At 47.4% G+C, this 14,674-nt stretch overlaps 1 long non-coding RNA gene across 1 annotated transcript in view; it reads right to left on the bottom strand.

The window, feature by feature from the left end:
- LOC148477193 (uncharacterized) overlaps nucleotides 1-14,278 on the bottom strand; it is a 29,404-nt gene extending 15,126 nt beyond the window's left edge. Inside the window, exons 1-2 of the long non-coding RNA XR_015872534.1 lie at nucleotides 14,164-14,278; nucleotides 13,052-13,193 (exon numbers count right to left, since the gene is read on the bottom strand). This is a non-coding gene — a long non-coding RNA (uncharacterized LOC148477193). The remainder of the gene's footprint in view (nucleotides 1-13,051; nucleotides 13,194-14,163) is intronic.
- Nucleotides 14,279-14,674: the final 396 nt, after the last annotated feature.

Below are 14,674 nucleotides of genomic sequence, written 5' to 3'. Positions count from 1 at the left end.
GTGAAACAATCCTTTGCAAAGGAAAGCAAGTATTACAGCTCTCACCCAGTCACACAGCGGATCACTGATGTCATCATGTATATGCTATTATTAGATCTGCATCCAATATCCACCATTAATGCAGTGGGTTTCACACAGTTAATTGAGGTCCTGTCCCCCCGGTACCAAATTTCATCTCGATTCCACATTACCCGAAAAGCCATTCCTCGGCTGTACCAGGACGTTACAAAAAAACCTAATTATTGGCCTTCAAAATGCCAATGTACCCACTGTCCACCTATCAACAGATATGTGGACAAGAAGTAGTGGGCAAACTAAAGATTACTTGACTGTGACAGCCCACTGGGTGAGTGAATCATCTTTAGCAGTAGCAGCAGTATCTAACAAACCACGCCAGCTCATTTAGAGGTAGGCTACTCTGTGTATCCCTGGCTAAACTAAGAGGCATACTGCTGACATCCTCTTAGATAAACTAAGGTATGTCATAGCAAAATGGCTTACCCACTTTTCGTGTCAAACGCAACAAAAGAAAACTACGGCACTGGTTCATTTCCACAATCCCCAATATGTCTTATTATATATATGTATCTAGGGGATGTGCTACCTGCTACCATTTGTCATAGTTAAACAGAAAAAGGAAAAGAGGTAATGTTGTGGTGCACAAGTCAAAGAATAATAATAATGAGAAATAAAAATTAACCTTTATTGAGTAATAACTAAAAATTAAATTCCCTAAGTATTAAAACAATATAGAGTGAATGGAAAGAAAAGTAGTGTGATTTAAAAATATGTACCATGGATCTTATTACTCATGTATATGGACTCCTAAGAATAACCTATTATTCAACCACTGTCTACCCTATCAAAAAAAAAATACAAGAGATATGTTCTAATAAATAAATAACTTTGTAACACCAATCTGTTGCCTCTCAATTATATTTTGTTTGTCGTTCAAGTTAATAAACATATAGAACAAATGGTGGGACACACTGTATTGGGCGATTATCTCAGTTAAACATACCTATGAAAAAACACACATACAGTTTGAAATCCAGAAATTAGTATGTATGTGTGTCTCTCTTTCTTCCTGATTCGCTTATCCAGTGAGTCCCCCGTGATGTGATTGGTTGAATCATGATTCCGTAATTATCTGGCTTCTATCTATTTGTTGCCATCACTAGGGCTATGTAATTCCATACACTATATTATATCCAAACACTTTGTCATATAATAATGCAACATGCAGTATAATAGTAGTTGCTCTGTTTAGCAGTTATGTGATCACTGTATATCAGTCTAGTAGTTGTCTCCTGTCAGGACTCCCCTGTCAGATTGTAGTACAGGTTATGTAAATCCATACAATGTGTTATATATACAAAATTACTTACCTGGAGGTGGCGTTATCCATGGTCTCCCCCGGTTACCGGACTCCCACTCTGCTCTAACGGGGAGAGCAGAGGCGGGAGCCGGTACCAGTAATCAGCTATGTGGTCTAAACAGACCGCAAGCTGATTGCTGTAAAAAAAAGAAAAAAAAAATTGAAACTTTTTTTTTACTTACCTGAATCCAGGGACCAGTGATCGGGCCTCCGGTGATGGCTCCTCTCCGGTCAGCTTGTCTCCCATAGTGTACTGCGGCCCGGTCATCAGGTGATCGGGTCCCAGTGCAGTACGGGAGATCACCTGATCGGGAAGCCCGGAGAAGATAACCGGTGGCCAGGAGGATGCAGGTAAGTGTAATGAAGGGAGGGGGGGTCGCAGGGGTCCGCGATCGCGGGGGGTGGGGCTTAGCGTCGGTGGGGGGTAGCAGCGATGGTCGGCCGGTGCATGCACGGGCTCTTAGTCGCGGTATTTTTTCCGAAAATACCGTGACTAGAGTGCGGATGGGATCCGCAGGGACAGAGCTTTATCCCAAGCTCTGTCCCTGCAAGGGATTTATAGTAAATCCCTGTGATATTGCCTGATTTCGCAATGCAAATTCACTCGGTAATATCACACTACAATCCGCATTCAATATGCGGATTGTAGTAAATAGAGCCCTAAATGTCAAAACACTTTGTCATATAATAATGCAACATATACTATAATAGCAGTTGCTCCGTTTAACAATTATATGATCGCTGTATATCAGGGTACTGACTCTCCTGTCAGGATTCCTCTGTCAGACAATAGTGCAAGTTATGTCATCATCTATATATGTCCTAATCTTATGAGAAGAGGAGAGTCACTGTGTGTGAAATTCATGAGGGATATCACCCTTCTTTATTATTCAGAACATGCTTCCCTCCCCATACAATTGTTGTACGTTGCAAATATTGCAATTTGATGTTATCACTGCTGTGTTTATTATTACATTATTCACTTTGAATTAGGATAAAGAAAAGTAACAAAATGTATTATAACAATGAATCGATCACTTGAGTTGTTGCAGATATTGGGCCTGATTCAGAGGTGCTCGCAAAAAGCGAGCGCTCACTCTGAATCAGGGCGGGCACTGGTTTTTTAGGAGCGGCCTCCTGACCGCTCACATAGCTGTGGGTGACCACCCACAGCTATAGCGAGCGGCCATGATGATGGTCGCGATGGTCAAGACCATCGTGACCATCGGGTTTGCGACGAGACCCTTGTGGTAGGGTCATGTGGCCGCAAGCCCCAGAGAGCTTCTGGCTCAAATTGAGCCGGAAGCTCTCCCATTGACATTGCTGGTGATGTCAGTGGGGCCGCCCACAAACGGCAGGCGTTCGCATGGGACCGCCTCCGTTTGTGAAGCCACCCCCCCGCCACACCTACAAAATGGGGCGAGCTGTCGATCAACATCGACAGCTGCCCCTTTTGTAGTGAGTCCCGGAGCGAACGCTTTTTGCGCTCGCTCCGGTGTTCGCGCACGCTCAGTGCACACACCGCGCGTGCGCACTGAGCCACCATCGACCCGCTTGCGAGCGGGTCTGAATCAGGCCCACTGTTTGTTGATACATTTTGTCAGCTATGGATTTACCTTCTGTATTGTTCAAAGGGCTTATATTGCCTTCAGCTGTCTGTTTCACTCATGAGAGGTTTCTGATGGCAATTTTAATTAGTAGTTAGAGATTGTGCATGATTAGGTGTATATCCGATTTTTATACGATTGGTATCTGATCAGTGCAAATTCATCAATGAGGAAGCATATTTTGCTTCATATATTGGGTTATTTATAGGTATTAAATAACCCAATATATGAAGCAAAAGATACTTCCTCATTGATGAATTTGCACTGATCAGATACCAATCGTATATTGGATTACATGACTGTGACAGCCCACTGGGTGGGTGTATTGCCTTCGGCAGCACCAACAGCAGCAGCAGCATCTAACAAACACCAGCTCATTCAGAGGCAGGATACTCTGTGTATCACTGCCTTTACTAAGAGGCATACCAGTGTCAACCTCTTATAGAAACTCAGGGAAGTCATTGCAAAATGGAATACCCTGCTTGGACTCTCCTCTGAATTTGTGATTTCTGACAATGCCACAAATATTGTGAGAGCATTATAGCTTGGTGATTTCGAAGATGTCCCATGCTTTGCTCACACTATCAATTTGGTGGTGCAGAATTCTTTAAAAATATGACAGAGCTTAGCGGGAGATGCTGTCTGTGGCCCGAAAAAATTCAGGACATTTTCGGCATTCAGCAGCTGAATGTAGAAGATTGTAGCATCTGCAAGAACAGTTTCATTTATCCTGCCACCAGCTGAAGCAAGAGTTAGTAACAAGGTGGAATTCCACCCTTTATATACTTCAGTGGATGGAGGAACAGCAAAAAGCTATCCAAAAGAGTTATGACATAGGGAGAATGTACCTTACTCCAGCGCAGTGGACAAAACTTTCTGTGTTGTGCTGAAACCCTTTGAAGTTGCCACCTGTAAAGTGAGTTCAGACACTGCCAGCTTGAGTTAGGTAATTCCCCTAATCAGACTTTTGGAAAAGCAGCTAGAGAAGCTGAAGGAGGAACTGCATCAAAGTGATTCTGCTAAGTATGTCGGACTTGTATAACAAGTCCTTTATTCGCTTCACCAGGATCCAAGGATTGTCGGCATCTTAAAATTGGATCAATACATTTTGGTGACTGTGCTCGATCCTAGGTTTAAGACATACATCGTATTTTTCTTTCCAATGGACACAGATCTGAAGAGATGCAAAGAGCCAGTTTGTACATAGAGATCATTGCCAGCAATGTCAGCTGCCCATTGGTAGCCTGTTTTGTGGGGGTCCAAGCAAACCAATCACTTCAGCCACAAGTGGCAGTCCATGTCGCTTAAGTGATTGGTTTGTTAAACTGTGCATGTTCTGTTTAATGTAAACAACATAAGGGTGGGTGGGATGGTCCAAGAACAATTCCATCATGCACCTCTTTTCTTTGCATTATGCCCCATTTAGGGCATTGCTGACTGTCTTTTTGCATAGACGAGAAACATTTTTATAGTTTATCAAACTGCCATCCTGTCTGCCACTTCAGTGTCACTCTATTTCCTAGATGTGACATGTCGGAAGTTGAACTGCCACAGCTACTGAAATCTTTGACATGTGGTGGCTGAATTGTGAAAATGTCCAGAAATATATATGGCCACAGACAGCATCTCCTACATGCCCCTTTAATTTAAAAAAAATCTGAACCACCAAGTTTATTTTCTGGGCAAAACATGGGACATTTTTACCCAGTTGTGATTATTAATTAATTTCTTCCCTGGCAGTCTAGTGTGTTTTCTCCTTCTAGTGGTCCTGTGTGAAATGGAGCCCAAATCACTGCGAGAGGGACTTATATTGAATCCAAAACTCATGAAATCCAACCCCGGGATGATGACGTTTTGTCTCAATTTTAAATCCGAGCCTGGCAGGAAACCCCCATCTGGGGCTTGGATCCCATCAGATACCCTACCTCCCTCATAAAAAAAAAAAAATTCAATTAAATTTACCAGCGAATCAATCCTTCCTTTCCCTGCTTTGCACTACATACATACTATACCTCCCTCAGGCCACTGATCTAGTTCTACAATAATAAAAAGTTAAACATTTTTGGTTTGTAATATGGGATCGTATAGTTTATGAAACTTCCATCCTGTCTGCCACTGCAGTGCCACTCTGAGTTTTAGATGTGCCATGATGAAAGTTAAACTGTCGCAGCCACTGAAATCTTTGACATCCAGTTTCTGAATGCCGAAAAATGTCCAGAAATGTTTATGGCCAAAGACAGCATCTTCTGCATGCCCCTTTAAAATAAAAAAAAATCTGAATCACCAAGTTTATTTTGTGGGCAAAACATGGACGTTCACTCAGCTGTCATAATACTCTCCCCTCCTCCCTCATAAATTTGCTTCAGAATCAAAAAAATTTATTACATTTATAAACTAATCAATCCTTCCTTCCCCTGCCTTTAACTGCATACATACTCCATCTCCCTCAGGCCTATTGATCAATGAAAACTGCAGTGCCACTCTGTTTCCTAGATGTGCCATGTTGGAAGTTGAACTGCCACATATTTGTGCCGCCCACTGCTGTCGCTTAGTTTAGTCAGCCAGCTAGCTCGGTGTAACCTTTTTGCCTAAACTGGATGAAAACAATATTGTGAGCAGTGAGGTGGTCTAAATTGACTGGAAATTACTGGAAATTAATCTTATTAAGTTTAATAATACTGTTGGAACAAAAACAGGCCCATATTATATGATTTTAGCTGTTTTTATAATTTTTTTTTAACATGATACAGATTTAAAACTAAAACACATGTGGGTGGTTTTGGCAAAACCAAAACACGAAGTTAATACAGATCCAAAACCAAAACAAGGGGGTAGGCTCACATCTCTACTTCTTTTCATATTAAAAATGTAATTTCACCAAGGGTGGCCAAAATTTTGCATACAACTGTAAATTAAACTACAGATGAGAACACAAACAAACATTGCAGCCTTTATAACTATGCACTTTCAGTCAGTCAGTCACCCACTCATATCTTTAGCTGTGTAAACAGCATATACAGATGTGCCCTCACTCGTCTTTACTGCAGCCAGGCCAAACAGTGCCATATTATTCATAAGGCTTGGGGCCCCGCAGGGAGAAGGCACACTCGTTGTCAGCTAAGGTTTGTTGTGAGACAATGGAGAGACAGCAGACCAGTAGTGCACTAGCATCAATGTTGTTACACCTCCATGAGAGGACATGTGACTGCCACCATCACAGCTGCTGTCACCACCATTACCTGGAGGAAGTTCTCTCTCTCCAGATCTCAGCACACACAGGCACAAGAGATTACACAAAACTTCTTGAGCAGACCCTCAAAATGGATATAGGGCTATGCAGAGCCTGCCCTAACCAGTTTGGTGCCCTAGGCAAGATTCTGGCTGGTGCCCCCTAGCAGATAATCCCACCACACTGCACTCTTCAGACACTCTCCCCCACCTCTTCATACATGATGCTCAGTTTTAACTTACCTCTTAGGTGTTCCTCCCTTTTCTTTCTTCTGCATCTTTATTCCTTTAGGAGTCTGGCAGAGGACACATAATTGAATAATTGACCCCCCCCCCCAGTTACTACCCACTTCACAGAACCACATACTACTCCCTTCATTGCGCCCCTCATCCAGCACTGCACCCCTGGCCTCACTCGCGCACGCAGGGATGGTTTCCGAGTACCTAGAAACCCCCCCTGGCCGCCGATCTATTGCAGCTGACCAGTGCTCGAAGGTCACTTCACTTCGGCATCTGGCAATATAACTGTCCTTTAAATCTGGCTGGTTGCGTGAGCCAATCACGGCTCGCGGACCAGCAGCCAATCAGGGGCGGCCACGATGCCGCCCCTAATTGGCTGTCAGTCCGCGCGACCAGCATTGTTCACCGGGAACCCAGATGGAGAGGGAGCACGGCTCAGCGCTGCAGGCGATCAGGCGAGTGATGCGGGGCCATGATGTGCGCAACTATGTTCACAACGAGGAGGTAAGGGGGCTGTGTGGAGGAGGGAAGGGGACTGTGTGGAGGAGGGAAGGGGGCTGTGTGGAGGAGGAAAGTGGGCTGTGTGGTGGAGGAAAGGGGGCTGTGTGGAGGAGGAAAGGGGGCTGTGTGGTGGAGGAAAGGGGGCTGTGTGGTGGAGGGAAGGAAAATGTGCACAGATAGAGGAGGGAAGGGTAGTGTGTGGAGGAGGGGAGTGGGCTGTATGTGCACAGATAGAGGAGGAAAGGGTAGAGTGTGGAGGAGGAGAGGGGGCTGTGTGGATGGGAGGGGACTGTATGTGCACAGTTAGAGGAGGAAAGGGTAGTGTGTGGAGGAGGGGAGGGGGCTGTGTGGAGGAGGGGAGGGGACTGTATGTGCACAGATAAAGGAGGGGAGGGGCTGTGTGGTGGAGGGAAGGGGGCTGTGTGGAGGAGGGGAGGGGGCTGTATGTGCACAGATGGAGGAGGGAAGGGGACTGGTGTTTGCACAGATGGAGGAGGAAAGGGGCTGTGTATACAGATGGAGCAGGGAAGGGGGCTGTGTGTGTACAGATGGATCAGGGAAGGGGGATGTATGTGTACAGGCTTATTCTGGTTAGACATTTGTCATTGGTTCTGTAACCAATTATTTGGAAACCCCCCATTCAAAATCCTGCGTTTGCCACTGGGCCTTATTATACATCCAGTACAGTCAGCACCCCTCATTCAGCACAGTACCCCTGGTCTCATTAATTATGCTCCCCTTTCCCAGCACAGCATCCCTCAGTCATCCAGCACCGTCAGTGCCCCTGGCCAGGCTGGCCTCTATGCACTCCTTTCCCAGCACAGCATCCCTCAGTTATCCAGCACAGTCAGTGCCCCTGGCCAGGCTGGCCCTATGCACTCCTTTCCCAGCACAGTCAGCACCTCTCAGTCATCCAGCAGCACCACTCTACCAGCTGAGAGCTCAGCTGACTTACTTAGGGCATCATTTTTCAACAATGCATAACCCCTTTAGCACTCGCTAAAGGGGTTATGTCATCCTTTCTGTAATCAACAAACAGCTGTAATCTAAGATTTCTGCTTTTTGTAACAGCATCTAAAGATGGCAAGAGCGATGCGGACCACATTGGGTACCCAGTGCTGCTTTTCCACCTTCCCACGCTAACACACACAGGCCCTGATTCAGAGCCGGTTGCTCTGACAGAGCGCTCGCTCTGAATCAGGACCTTTTTTTTTTTTTAGAACGGCTTCCTGGCCGCTCGCATAGCTGTGGGTGACCACCCACAGCTATAGTGAGCGGCCAGGAAGATGGTCATGATGGTCAAGACCATCGCGACCATCGGGCTTGCGATGAGACCCTTGCGGTAGGGTCTCGTTGCCGCAAGCCTCAGAGAGATTTCGGCTCTAACAGACCCGAAATCTCTCCCACTGACATCACTTGTGATGTCAGTGGGGCCGGCCCCAAACGGAGGTGTTCACATGGGAACGCCTCCGTTTGGGCAGCCACTCCCCCGGCACGCCCACCAAAGGGGGCGTGCTGTCACTCAACATCGACAGCACGCCCCCTTTGGTACGAGACCCGGAGCGACGGATTGCCCGTCGCTATCCGGGTCTCGCTCAGCACTTGCGACCGGGTCTGAATCAGGCCCACAGTACATTAATAGACCACCCCACCACAGACATTATTAAAACACATTCCAAACCACCCCCTCCCCACTGCATACAACCCCCACTTCCCATTGTATACAGATACCGCACCCCTGGAATGCCTATGCCTACGGCCGTCTCTGTACTGTGGTCTATTGCACCAGGGTCAGGCTGTCAGCTGTAGTGGAGTGAAAGACTGAAGTTTTGGAGGGGTCCATAATACATGAAAGCCTAGGGGCCCAGCCATGGGTTAATATGGCCCTACACCCCATGCTTGTGTGGGTTTCCTCCGGGTACTCCAGTTTCCTCCAACATTCCAAAAATATACCCGTGGGTTAATTGTCTCCTGACAATAAAAATAACCCTAGTGTGTATGTGCATGTGGCAGGGAATATAGGGGTCTGTTTACTAAGCCTTGGATGTAGATAAAGTCAACGGAGATAAAGTACCAGCCAATCAGCTCCTAACTGTTATTTTTAAAACACAGCCTGTGGCATGGCAGTTAGGCGCTGATTGGCTGTGTTTGCTTTATCTCCAGCCAAGGCTTAGTAAATAGACCCCATAGATTGTATGCTTCACTAAGGCAGTGATTGATGTGAATGGCCAAATATTCTCTATAAAGCGCTGCGGAATATGGGCCTCATTCAGACCCACTCGCGAGCGGCTGTCCGCTCGCAAGTGGGTCAATGGTGCGCATGCGCGAGACGCGACGAGCGAAGGACTTTCCTTCGCTCGTTGTGTCTGATCAAAGGGGGCGTGCTGTCGATGTTGACTGACAGCACGCCCCCTTTGGTGGGCGTGCCGGGGGCGTGCCAGCCAGACGGAGGCGTTCCCAAGGGAACGCCTACCGTCAGAAGCCGGCCCCACTGACATCACTAGTGATGTCAGTGGGAGTGATTTTGGCTCTGATAGAGCCAAAATCACTCCTGGCCTTGCGGTTGAGAAACTCAACCGCAGGCTTCTGGTCGCACTGGCGATGGTCACGATGGTCAAGACCATCGCGACCATCATCCTGCACGCTCGTATAGGCTGTGGGTGGTGACCCACAGCTATACGAGCGTCCAGGAGGACGCTCCATATTTATGGAGGTGGGCCCTGATTCAGAGCGAGCGCTCTGGTCAGAGCGTCCGGCTCTGAATCAGGGCCCATGTGTGCACTAAATAGATAAGTGGTTCTGGCTCTGCATTCTGCTCTTTTATCAGAAATCATCTTCTACATTTGGGTTTCTGAAAATAACTAAAATTGAACTGTACATGATTAGATGTGGATGGTGGATGACCAGCTAGTCATTCATGAATGTGTCCTTTTGCTTGTCCGAATACTGATTTCCGAATGTCATGCTATGGTGAACATTGCATGGTGTCAGCCAAGTTCAAGGGACCCTCAGCTGTAAAATGTGGATTCTACATTCCACATGTGAGATTATTGTAAAGTGGGAAAGTTAGGGAATGATTCCGGAGATATTTGTACAAGGCAGTGCTTGGCATGGGACTGCATACAATGGGATTAGTTTTATCCTTTTATTTTATATTTTGTCTATTTAATTTTGGGTAATGTTCACAATAATAGAGGCATGGCCTGCTCCATTTAATGTGGGTATTAGGCTCCACAATTCCTATCTGTTGGAAGAAGAGCACTCCTGCGCTGCCTCTCTCCAAATTCCTGTAGGTAGACCTGAGCCGGCAGTCACGCAGGAGGATTCCGGCCTCTGACATGCGCTACTGTGCATGCGCAGCGTCTCATCGTGTCTTTACTCCCCAGTGTCCATGAGGACAGGGGGGACTCCAGTGGCTCCCACCAGAATACATGCCAGTAACAATAACCGCAGGCACCTATACAACCACCAATACACAGAGGGACCTTGGGGTTATCATCCGCCGGTGCTTTCACCAAGCTCATGCCCAGCGCACTACAACGCCCAGCATTACCATAAACTCCAGGCTGCTATATTCCATACAGATTGACTACCGCTGTTACACCTGTGATGTCCGAGTGTTTTATAGTCAAACTGTCACAAGCACCAACACCTGCAATCCAAAAACTATACCATCAGCATAATGGCCAATACAAGTGTACCTGGGTTTAATTCTATGGGCGGGATTGCATGACGCATCGCATTTGGGATACGACGCATCCCACCACTCTTCGCGTGCATTCCTGCGTTAGTTATGCCGGTATACATGGACAAAGTCACAAAAAACAGCTCTCTTGATAAGAGCTGTTCTTTGCGAATGAGGGACTTCTGGTGCGCAGAATCACAAATGCGCCACAAGGGGTTGCTGGGAGGAATCCGATTGGATCCCTTTTACAACACTCTCTGAATAGAAGCCCACAGGCTTCTATAGGGTAATGCCATCTGAAGATGACGTTATGCAACGCATACAAATAGCCACCTCCCACTCTCTGCTTGGGAATACCCAGCGCATTTCCAATACATTTCTGATATCGTGTGTCTCAATCACTAATGCTTACTGACTTTGCAGGGCACCATTGCGGGAGCAGCTGGAGAGGACCTGCTTCTTTCATCCTCAAAAGGTGCGGGCAGAAAATAGCCGGCATTAGACCCCGTCCCCTTTACAGAAAAACCCCTGCGATACGCATCATTTAGCCACGCCCCCTCCATATGGACCCGCAAATGTCTCTCCATATGGACCCGCAAATGTCTCGGAAAATCTCCCCATCCTGCCCATTTCACTAGGAAGTGGGCGGGATGCGAGAGATTTGCTTACTCTTTCTGGGGTGCTGGGGGTTACTTGAAAAATCGGAAGCCTCCAGCGACTCCCAGGAGTGTAGGCGAGTATGCAATCGCTACTGTCCCTCTGTGCTCACACACCGTGGGACACATGCGCTGTCGCAAAAAAAAAATCGCTCAACTCCCTGCACATTGCTATTGTGTGTGACTCAGAATTAGGCCCAATATGTCAGTATAGATATTATTATCTTGTTTATTAACTAGTTTATTAACTTGCGTTTACAATTATTATTAATATCTGTACGGCCCAGTACTCTCTGGTTCTATATACTTCAATATGTGATATCTAAATATTCATAATTTCTGTTGCAGTGAAAGTAATTAAAAGGAATTAATCAGAAAGGAGTCAGAACCTGGCGCTTGGTCAGGAGTTGTTTAAATGGTCAGGCACTGCAGCTGTCTAATACAAAGGTAATCGGGCTAGATTTCCGCAAGAAAGCTAATTAAAAGTATATAGACTGCGCAAGTGTCAACCAAAAAGATAGTCTCAAGTATTCATGTGAAAATAAAAACCTTTTAATGTCTAAAAATCCTTAACACATAATAACTACACATAAATGGCTCATATTAATAGCATAATAGTACAGTGTAAAAATAAATAAATAAATAAAGTAATTAAAAGCAAGTGCTTTTTTTCAATTAAAGACAGGGAGATTAGGCTGCAAAGACAATTCACAGACTTAACCCGAGTCCCCGATGAAAGCAGTTAAAAAGTAATGAGACTGATTTTTTTTATATTCAGAATCAGATGACTCCACAGGATCTGAACATTTTTCTCTTTCAAAGTAGCGTCTTTCACATTCAATACATTTTTGCAGCGTTTCAACAACGATTCCAGGACATGCAGTGGACTGTGTTGTGACATCACTTTTATACCCCTTTTACACCAGAGCTAAAACGGAAGAGTGGAGGTACGAACGCAGGCGTGCCAGAGCGTCGCAACGCCGTTTCAGTGGTGTGCATAATTTAGAGACAGCATCATAGTACACGTCATCTGGCTGGTTTTTACACTGAAGTGCTCGCAGTGCTTGCGGCAGTGTATGGTCAGCCACAAGCAGTGCTGGACTGGAGCATGAAGGACCCACCGGGGTAATGCAGTGATAGGGGCCCATATTTAGGGGTGTGGCCAGCATCCAGAAGGGGTGTGGCCAGCCTCCACAGAGGCTTAGCTAACCATTACAGAGTGCATGATCTGGGCCCCTTAAAAAATATATTTAGTAAATACTGCTAGTGCATACAATATATAATAGATTAATAACAACAAAGCATTGTTGAATATACACCATAGTACTGTGCAGTATAATCAGGGCTGCCATTAGAAATTGTGGGGCCCGGGACTGACAAAATAGGCAGGGCCCCCCCCCCCTCAACCCCACTTTGACGTTACGCCGTGCCGGCTCACAAAATAAACTTTATTTTGGTGTATGTATGCGGTGGAGCAGGAGTTTGGTTGGGTGAGAAGTGACTCATTAATCACTTGACTCACTCTATTGTGCGATGGCGGGGGGGAGGAATAGTCAGCGGCTGGCTGCACATTTATATATTAATATATGAAGGATAAATAAGGAAGTGAGTTATTAAGCATTAAACCCCCCCATCTAACCATGGGCCTAGCACTCGCCCATGAGCGTACCGCCCGACTGCATGCCCAGGGAATAAGGCCCAATACCCTGGTGTTCTAGGGTGGTAATGAGGAAGGGTTGACCCACTGGGACATTACCTGCTCTGCTGACCTTGGCGGGCACAGAGGGGTACCCTCTACACCAGCCCTTCCCCGCAGGGGTCAGCGCCGCTCCTCAGCTTCCCAAGTGCTGGATCTTCACTTGCCTCTGGGCGGTAGCTTGACTTCATTACGGACTCAACTTGAACAGCAAAGAAGCCGATATAAGGTCTTACTAACATGCTATTGCCATCATAAAATATTTTATATTTACATTATGCTTCCCATTTGTTTTTCCTTGTCTTGTCCTGTCATATGTCTGTATGTACCTCCCCCTATATGTTCTGCATTATGCCCCCTATATATATCCCACTGTGTTCCACATCCTGCATTGTGCATCCCTTCCCGTATCCCGCACTGTGCTCCCCCTTTCTTCATCTCACCCACACTATGCCTCCCTTTCCCTCATCACACCCACACTATGCCTCCCCTTCCCTCATCTCACCCACACTGTGCTCCCCCTTCCCTCATCTCACCCACACTGTGCTCCCCCTTCCCTCATCTCACCCACACTATGCCTCCCCTTCCCTCATCTCACCCACACTGTGCCCCCCCTTCCCTCATCTCACCCACACTATGCCCCCCTTCCCTCATCTCACCCACACTGTGCCCTCTCCTTCCCTCCTCTCACCTACACTGTGCCCCCCCTGCCCTCCTCTCACCCACACCGTGCCTCCCCCTTCCCTCATCTCACACACACCGTGCCCCCCCTTCTCTCATCTCACACACACCGTGCCCCCCCTTCTTTCATCTCACACACACTGTGCCCCTCCTTCCCTCCTCTCACCCACACTGTGCTCCCCCTTCCCTCATCTCACCCACACTGTGCCCCCCCTTCCCTCCTCTCACCCACACTGTGCTCCCCACTCCCTCCTCTCATCCACACTGTGCCCCCCTTCCCTCCTCTTACCCACACTGTGCTCCCCCTTCCCTCATCTCACCCACACTGTGCCCCCCCTTCCCTCATCTCACCCACACTATGCCCCCCCTTCCCTCCTCTCACCCACACTGTGCCCCCCCTTCCCTCCTCTCACCCACACTGTGCTCCCCCCTTACCTCCTCTCACCCACACTGTGCTCCCCCTCCACCCCCTGGACAACACTGTCACTTACCTACATTAACACTGGCCAGAAAGGGAAAGTCATCCAGGGCTGTCTTCATTCTTCTGCTTCTTCTGCCTGGAAGTGGAAGTTGGCTCCTCTGAGTCTGCATGCTGCTGTCATGCCTGACGCTGGCTGCCGGGGTCACTCACTGGAGAAGCTGAACACCTGACCAGTGACCACACAGACAGGGGTGAGGGCGGAGCTTCCTGATGACTCATCGGTTCTCTCAGCCAGTGGAGTAGACAAGCAGACAGATTACCTCACAGACTCCTCGGAACACTGGCTTAAATAACCGAGGAATCATCAGGCAGCCGGGCCCCGACCCACCCCATTGTTGCTCAGCTTCTCCATTCAGATCAGAACAAGATTCACCTATACAGTGCCGGGTCCTGCATGTCTGTGCGGCTGCAGACAGCTGGCGGCCCCTCTCCACCCCACAGTTAAGTCATACCGGCCGGCGTGGGGGGCGTGGGATGGGAGAGTGGCATCCTGCCCTCTGGCCCAGCCACGCAGCCTCTGG

Source organism: Taudactylus pleione, unplaced genomic scaffold (genome assembly GCF_031769625.1).
Source record: "Taudactylus pleione unplaced genomic scaffold, aTauple2 ptg000737l, whole genome shotgun sequence".
NCBI classification, from domain to species: Eukaryota; Metazoa; Chordata; class Amphibia; order Anura; family Myobatrachidae; genus Taudactylus; species Taudactylus pleione.
The sequence above is the reverse complement of the archived record's forward strand: the minus strand, read 5'-3'. Positions and strand labels throughout refer to the sequence as shown.